This window comes from Lepidochelys kempii, chromosome 14, assembly GCF_965140265.1.
Source record: "Lepidochelys kempii isolate rLepKem1 chromosome 14, rLepKem1.hap2, whole genome shotgun sequence".
NCBI classification, from domain to species: domain Eukaryota; kingdom Metazoa; phylum Chordata; order Testudines; family Cheloniidae; genus Lepidochelys; species Lepidochelys kempii.
In genome coordinates this window covers 10,260,085-10,268,895 of record NC_133269.1, presented here as the reverse complement: position 1 = coordinate 10,268,895, position 8,811 = coordinate 10,260,085, and the positions used below count along the sequence as shown (strand labels likewise).

Genomic DNA, 8,811 nt, shown 5'->3' with positions numbered 1-8,811 from the left:
AGCCCATATAATAAGCTGCTTGGAATTCAGTGAAGCTACCTCAGAATGATTAAGATAGAACCTATTCTATTCTTCGTTATCTTTAATGTGTTCAGAACATGATCTGCAAGAGAGTCATTATGGAAATTGCTAATACAGAATGTAGCACTAAGTAAATGTAATGCAGATTAAATAGCTTGGTTATGTTCACTTGAAGCTACAGTCAAACTGTTATATAAAAAACTGCACTGATCATGTCAGATATTTTGTTTCCTGCTGAGTTTTATGTTGTCTATACAGAGTTATATGGGGAAACTGGGATAATTCTGCCTAGAACTGCATAATTAAAGTGCCCCTTGTTCCTCTCACACTGATGTAACCTAGTCTTTAAGTCCCAGTAAGTGAGAGGAGAATCTAGCCCAAAGCTTTTAACATGTCTCTCCTGAGGGAAATGTATAGAGTGACCATCACATAGGACTTGGCAGAACAAATATTTACCTGTACAGGCACTGAACTTCTTATTAACTGTGTATAGCATTTTCCAATGAATAGTCAATGTTTGGCTGAAACTCAAGTGGCCTAACAGCTAATCTTGTTGGCAGTTTTTGTGGACTGCAGACTTAATTATCTCCACTCTCCAGGTATTCTTTTTAGAGATATAGCCAAGCATCCCCGCATTTTAGTGAAGATCACATCTAAATGAAAATTTTAAGTGCCAGATTCTCAGACTGAAGGCAAGGGAGCTGTGCTCATCTACACCAGCTGAGGCTCTGGCCTTAAACTTAACCCCTGGATTCAGAATAACCTGAATAACTCACAGCCCAAGTGGCAAGCACTCCAGGACATTGAGCGAGTTTGGATGTGGATCCAAACTCAAACTTCCCAGCTCGGGTCCCTGTTGTCTTTTATGATTGATTTATTTTATTACTTGAGGGTCAGACATCACCCTCAAGAGAAATGGTTTGTGCCATCAAAGTAACAATGCTGTCACAATTTAGCTATTTCCGTCTTATGAAAGAAATTATTCACAGGGTGTGTCTACACTGCACATTAAGGCAAAGCTCTGACTCAGGTTGGAGCCCAAGCCCATTTTCCATCCACACACAAATCAGTCTGATGGTCAGCAAGCACTCAGGACCCTGCTGGGGATGGGGGGATCAGAGCCCAATTCCTGCTGTGGCTCATGTCCAAGCCCTGTCATTTTGCAGTTGGACACAGGTCAAGCCACAGCCCCGAGTGAGACGGTCTGCATAGTACAGTATGGATGCACTAGTATGGCTGAGAGACCCGGGTCCAGCAATTTTAAGCCCAACTTTACAATGCAGTGTGGATGCTCAAGCATGGGCTTGGAAATCTCAAGTCCACAAGCCCAGGTTCCCAATTGAGTGGAGACATACCCAGAGAGGCCTGATTCTCCACCCACTGACGCTCCACTGAAGTCGTAGAGTTGCACTGAGTAGTAGCTATAGTATTACTTTAGTATCTAAGGTCCCAACTGAGCTCAGGGCCTCATTGTGCAAGGCAATGTGCAAACGCACAGTAAGAGAGAGCACCGGTCTTAAATTACAAGTTAAATAGACAAGGTTGAGAAAGGAGGGGAAGTGAAACAGAAGGGACCAAGAGCTTGTCTACATGGGAAGTTAGTGCAGAATAAGCTAGGGCTATGACACACTAATTCCTCATATGGACACTTTTATTCCGCACTAAAAGTGCCTTTGTGCAGTTTAGCTTAGTTCACGTTAGTCTATACTTTCTGTGTAGGTAGACAAGCCCTTTCTCAAGGCCATACAGTGGAAGAGCTAGGACTAGAACTCAGGTCTGCTGCTTCCCACTCCACATCCCTGTCTACTGCATCACACAGTTGTAAATTCTCTCTCTCTCTTTCCCTTCCCCCCCACCAAAAAAAAAGGTCTTGTTTCCTTCTGCATCAGAACAGAAACAAAAAATCGACATTTCTTGAAAAACAGAATCCTTCTTTTCCAGCCAACCCTAGGTATGACTAGTAGCCATTCCTCTCTCCACTTAAAGCCCCTGCATAACTCTCAAATAGTTTCTGCATTCTTCTGTTCTGCTTTCCTCTCTGAGCATAGGTGAGTCCACGGAGCCCAAAGCTGTTAGACTGAAATATTCCTCAAGAAAAAAACCAATCCTATGCAGGTAGAGTCATTTTGTTAAGAAAATATTAAAAAGTCCTATTAATTTGAGGACATACTCTTATCTGTTGGCTTTAAACGTGCAGCCATGGGCATGAGGAATTAGGTGTGCCAATCCCATTAACAGTAATGGGAGCTGCGGGCTTAATTCTCTGCATGCTATGCTGAAAATGGACCCCCTTAAGAATACCGTCTGTATAATTGATTTGTGGCTATTTGTTTGAACTTGCCAAATGGATTTCTGAAATGTTTGTAGCTAGTTTTTGAAGCGCTCCCATGCTCAGCCAGACACACACGTTATTAAGGGATTTCATTTGACATTTAACAATTTTGTATATTAATATTCCCCTCTTTTTCCTAAATCGACATAATCCTGCTAAATCCTAGCATCAACAGTCATTACACCGAAAGAACAAGAGTTGCTGGTGCCACTGTGTTCCAACATTGAATTTTGTGTGAGCTTGGCTGATTCGGACAGATTTATGTTCTGCTATTTCCTGATCTGCGAGCAGAACCTTGCAGGTTGAGCTCTTTGAAAACATTCACGTAAACAATCTCACTTCATTACTTTGAAAGAAGTGGAGTCTGTGCCATCTGCTCGTGTCGTGACACCTTAGTGACACATAAAGATAGCTTTTCCTTCTCAGCCCCAGATAAATAAGCCTTGAACTGAGTCCCAAGGTACTTGTAGGCAGTGGAGACGAAGAGGCCACATTCTGATCTTAGTCCCATTGAAGCTGTCCGCTTTATTTTTCATTGAGCGACTCTGGATTTTAACTAGTAAGCAAGAACTTTCATTTCTCCAAGACCTGGTTGATTTCATGGTTCCTGTTTTGACTGGGAAAGTCTTGTGATGTCCAGTGGCAGTTTAGAGCGCCTTTGCATAGAATCCAGAGAGATTTAATGTTATTATGCTAGTTATTTAAGACTGGTTCTATATTATGGGTTTATAGTGGAACCCATCCCCATAGTATCTGAGTGCCTTCAATGTCATTCCTTTCCACAATCACAAACTATAAGCCATGTTTTGCCACCCTTACTCAGGTTGAAAACGTCCTTAATCCGCAAGTAATCCCATTAAAATGAGTGGGGCTAGTCAGAACTGGGGCTAGTCAGAACTGCCACCCCCCTTCCACATACGGTTCTGGGCATGAAGGAGTAAAGAGGGTTACTCCCTCTTTAATTCCTCCACAGAGTAGGTGGGTGGGTAGGGTAAAGAATGGGTGTCACGCTGTCTGCAATCCCGGTCACTAGTCAGCATGGGGAGGGGATGTTGTCATTCACGGTTGGGTACAGCCCAGCAATCAGTTTCTACCCCACAGGAGCAAGGAGGAATCACTGGAAGAACTATGACTCAGAGGTGTGGGTCTGTTGCACAATGCTTTGGGAGGTACTCTTGCGGCAATGCAGTTTACACACTATCCTTTGCTCCAGGCTGTGCCTAAATTCACAAGCTAGCCCTATGTGACTAAAAGCGATCTATGCATCGTGAGTTATCTTATCCAGAACTGGTACTGTATTAGGAAAGGTAAACACTAATCCCAAGGTGGGTTGGGGTGCAGAAAGTGGACAACACACTGAGCCCCTAGTAAAGAACCTTCCTGATAAACAGAAGTACCAAAACGTCTTGGTGGAAGATGTTTGACTTTCTTTTTCATCCCTCCCAGTCTGCATTTCAGACTAGTGAGGAGGTTTCAGCACCTAACTGGGAAGTCTCAAGAAGATAGAATCTATGCGCCTTTTTTTTTTTTAAGCAGAATTCCCCATTGAAGTCACTCTGGAGCTCTGCTTCATGGCCAGTGGCTTAGTAGCTGGAACATGGCTGCCACCTCCAGTCGCCCCGTCATGGCCTGGGGAGGCCATGGAGGCACCCTGCCATCAGTTCTGTCTGGGTATTCTGCAATAATTGACTCCCAGACCTAAGCACTGAGAACAAGCTCCCTCTTTTACAAAGTACTCAACACGGATTTAGCCCTGCAAGTCCAGGTCTTCTCCTTCCGGGCTTAGGAGTCCCACAGCCCTCCTTGTTGGGGCCTTGCTGAGTCAGGCCAGCAGTGTCTTTAATGCAGCTTCTCCTAGCTGGTCCCTCTTTTCTTAGTCCTTTTGCTCCCTGGGTGAGGAGAGGGCAGAAGGCAGCAGTCCTTCTTCTGAATGTGTCTCTCTTGTTATGAAAGAGAAGGCAGCATATGCTGTCCTCCTTCCCAGGGCTCATCCCAGTTGGCTGGGAGGAGAGGAGCCTTGCCCCATCCTGTACCACAAAGTTCCTGGTCCTTGGCCCTTAAACGGTAGCCTGATTCTTCCCCAAGCATTAACTATTCCTTCAGAACCATCATCCTCTCTCCTAACACCTGTCTCTGCCCTTCCATAGGCCTGGGTCCATTCAGAAAGTCCTAGGAAACTTAGAGGGTTGCACCATGGATCAGGGGTTGACTGACCCTTGATCCCTACCATCCTTGAAAGGGACGGTCACCCTATTACAGTATCCATCACTATCAAATCAATGTTTCTAAAAGGTCTAACGCTGTGGTATCTGGCCCAATGGTAGCAGTGCAGGATTTGCCGCAATGAATCAAACTTTGGCCTATCAAGTCCAATATCCTGTCTCTAGCATAGAACAATATTGGAAGCGTCAGAGGAAAGCATGTCTCCCCATCCCGTCCCTGATAATGATGCACCTAGCCAAATGTGCAGCGTTACATGGGTAGGGGGAATCCTTTCTTGACCCATTTTGCTGCAAAACATGAACTTAGACTCAAGAATTATAATATGTCCTTTTAAAACCTTCTTATCATAAAAAAACCAACATACACTTGTTCGCTAATTACCAAAGTATTCTGTTTGGTTTTAGTTAATCTACCCAACCACGTGTCACATTTCAATGGTAACTCATGGAAAGATCTTGGGTGTGTGATTCAGAAACTTTAAAAATCGCCAGCACTTGTGAGCTTTATTTCTTAAAGGATATGACACAGATTTGTGGTCTTGATATTTTGCAGTTTCCTCCTATTAGAATATCTTTAGAGAAGTTGTGGTTGATGCCATATGAAATAAATGAACTCTCATGGATAAGATGAATGAGGTTTTCATTTAGTTAAGGTACTAATGTAGATAATTTACCAGCTGTAGCAAAATAGTAGAGGGGTGGCTTAGTGACACTTCAGGTTTTGCCCAGGCAAGGCTACTTGGAAAGACATGTTCAGATCTCAGCATTATCACCTTGGTCTTTCCAAGGTAGATGACACAAGTATGATGGAGTTTTCTGGAGGAGTGGCTGTGACCTTAAAAATCAATGTCTTGTCTAAATAGAACACTTTGTACTTTTAGTAAGTATAGAGGGGTTTCCTTGGCCAAACTGTCTAGTCCCAGCTAATAATACTGGAAAAATCAAGAGTCTGGTCTATGCCTAAGAGAAAACCATGTATTAGTCATGCTATAAAACTTAAATTCCATTCTCCAGGAGTGAACCTAATTTGAATTCTATGTGTTGCTTATTTAGATTCCTGTCTGTAAGTATCTCCTCATAGCATGTAGAAGAAGGATACAAAATAGCTTCTGTCAACAGATCTTTTGGGTGTTACCGTGATATAAATATTTAACAGTAATAGTAAATTTTTAGAGGTAACACACTCAAGTTCCTTTTATCATATTCTTTCACACCCTCTACTGGTTGTGCAGCAGTACTGCAGCTTTGGAGGAAAGCCACTTTCATGCAAAGTATGTTTGACTCACGCAGAGATGGAATTATACAGTGAAATGGGTAACTCACAATGAAGGGGATGGTGAAAAAACCCTACTTTCTCAACCTGATCAGCGATGGCCAGTCTTTGTTGTCAGCACAGTAAGGAAAGGATTGTATTGTTGAGGGTGGCCATGGGTCACGTCCAATGTGTCAAAGGGGTGGCAATGAAAAGAATAGCTGCAGACTTGTATGCATTTTTGATCAGTAATATAGTGTTGAGTTATTTTAAGATTCCTTGTCCCCTTGAAAGGGTGCACAGCCATTTATTATATAAATCCGTCTGAGGCTGAGTTGTCTTCACTCTGCATTCTGGGCAGGCTCCGTGTATTGAATCACACAACGTATGATGGGAGGCGAGGGGAGGGTTGATTTATGCGTATTTATTCTGTGCAACTACAAACATCTGCGTAGAAATTAAATATGGACATTTAGGAGAGACCTGCCCCACCCCCTCTTTTTTTAGCCCTACAAAGGCAGCCATGTGGTCAGCATCTGGAATATATGTGGGAATTATTCAAATGAGGTGTAGTACTCACAGCTCTAGCCTAGGCCCTGAGAGCAGCAAGAAGAGAGTGACTGAATCAGCACATGGCACATTTTTATATACCACAGCCACATTCCAGTTGTCTTGTGGGGGTTTTGCCACTAGTGTCTTATTGTCCTATCCAAATGATTCCCCATTTGCATATCAGTTATTAATACTGTTTTGCCCATTTATAGCAATTTCTAGCCACAGATCTCAAAGCATTTTCCAAATACTAATCGAGCAGCGTCACATCCCTGGCAGGTAGGAGAATATTATCATCACTGTTTTCAGATTGGGAAACTGAGGAAGGAAGACCTTTGAGTGGCCTGCCACACATCGCCACACATCGCGCCAGTGGGAGAGCAGGGAATCGAATTCCCATTGTGGGCTTTAGCTAGTGGGCTACGCCTCCTCATTCTCCTCCAAAAAGAAGGCATAAAATATGCGTTAAAGGTCAAGGGATATTCACCCCCAGAGTCCCCCATTATGTCTGCCACAAGGATCCAACTTCTAGAGCAGATTTACCCCTTACTGGATCCCTTTCTCTGGTGCTGGACTCATTAGACCAAATCAATGCCTACCGCAGCTGTGTTGTCTTCAGTGCTGCTCCACCAGGGATGTATTTGGCCCATTGTGAGCCTACACAATACATTCCTGCAGCTTATGCTTGAACTGCTCAGTAAGTCAAGGAACTGGTCAGTAAGCAAGGCAAGCCAGAGGCACCCATGCTCGGTTTGCCATAGCTTAAAAATTCCTCTGCCGGCTACACATACCCCCTGCAGCACATCTTCCCTATTACCTTTTGGTGGCATGCCAAAGGTCACCCAGGGACTCCACAGCAGAGCTAAACAGTGAACCCAGATCTCCAGTCCAGTGTCTCAACTGCACAATCATCCTTACACTCCCCATTTCCCTCTTGCTTGTAGAGAGATTTCTCGCTCATCTGGAGCCAATCTCAGCTGGCCCACAGGCAGCAGCAGGGACTTCGTTTTTCCTCATTTCCTAACAGGTGCTTCTGTCTTGCTCCCAGAAAAGCATTAAAAATAGAAGATGCTCTTTCCTGTGTGAGAGAGAGAGACTGGGGCTGGAAGGAACCAAATGCTGATTTTTTCCAGCTGGCTGTAACTAAAATGCAGCCACGGTCACTGCAAAGCCAAGTGAAAATGGCTAATGCTGACCCTTCTGATCACGTGGCCTAGATCATTCAGCCAATCAGAGGCAACAGTAAAATACCATGTGCCTCATTTTATGACCTATCCCAAAACTGAATCAGGGTCATACCTGAACTACACTAGGAACAGCAGCTAGATAAAATTTGTTGATACTCAGGTGGAGCAAAACACATCTCTAGAGGTTTGCAACCACCGTAAAAATTCATGCAGAAGCTCTGCTGGATCATGGATATGGCTCAAAATCAAATCAAGACTGATCTGAAGTACTTCTGTGGTTTAACTCAAACCATTCGTTCAGCTTCTGGGTGTAAAGCTCTTGTTTCCCAACCCAAGCTCAAACTCTCGTAGACTTCGTTGGGCTCAGGATCAGGCCCACAGCTAGAGCCATGAGGACTTACAACAACCAACATGGAAAGTTAAGAACTGGCATTGAAAAACTACAAAATAAAGCTGCAAAATGAGGCTGAGCTTAATTAAATACAGTGGAGAAAAACGACCAGGGGGAAAATGTAGTTAATCACTGCTGCTTGGCCTTTTGGCTAAGCTCAAATATCAGTTTAATATCTGATAGATCCTCAATCAGGGGAATGTAGCCAGTAATCAAATAGCTTTTTCCCATCACTCACAGCAAAGACCCGAAATGTACTTTCCTTTTCCAGAGTTTAGAGCCTTTCCCCCTCTATTCCTGGCTGGTGTCAAGTTTCAGAAGGCCCTGAGGCTAAATAAGATGTAATTTCTCCCATGCTCCCTGAAAGTCTCTCCCTGTTCTTCCCAAGTAGCCACGCATCTCAAAATCAAAGGCCAGATTGTGAACTACAGCAACTCGTTACACCAGTGGTCCCGTCTGCATCCATCTATGCAAAGACTCTCCCCATCAGCTGCCACGGCAATGCATGTGTGTGAGTAACCACTTACCACAGTGAGCTAAGGGTTCACAATCCGGACCTAATTATGCCTCAGTTTGGTCTGTTCTATAAGTAATCAATGGAGTGACTCCAGATTCACAACGTGGGCATGTCTGGCAGGGGGATGGCTATGTTAAGACTATATAATCATAATCCCCAGCCCTTCTTTCTTTCTCTGTTCTTCTAATGAATGGAGGAAAGAACACCTCCATGTATGTTCGAGGAGGCTGTTTCTCTCTCAGTCTCTCTGGCGCTCCTGCCTTGGCTCACAAACACATGTACAGTTTTTTAAAAAAAAACTTTACAGAATGAGGTTTTTCAGCAATTCCATTGGCCC

The 8,811-nt window shown here is 43.8% G+C and overlaps 1 pseudogene; it reads left to right on the top strand.

Annotated features, from left to right (window-relative positions):
* The first annotated feature begins 8,088 nt into the window (after nt 1–8,088).
* On the top strand, nt 8,089–8,196 carry LOC140898433 (U2 spliceosomal RNA; annotated as a pseudogene).
* Nucleotides 8,197–8,811: the final 615 nt, after the last annotated feature.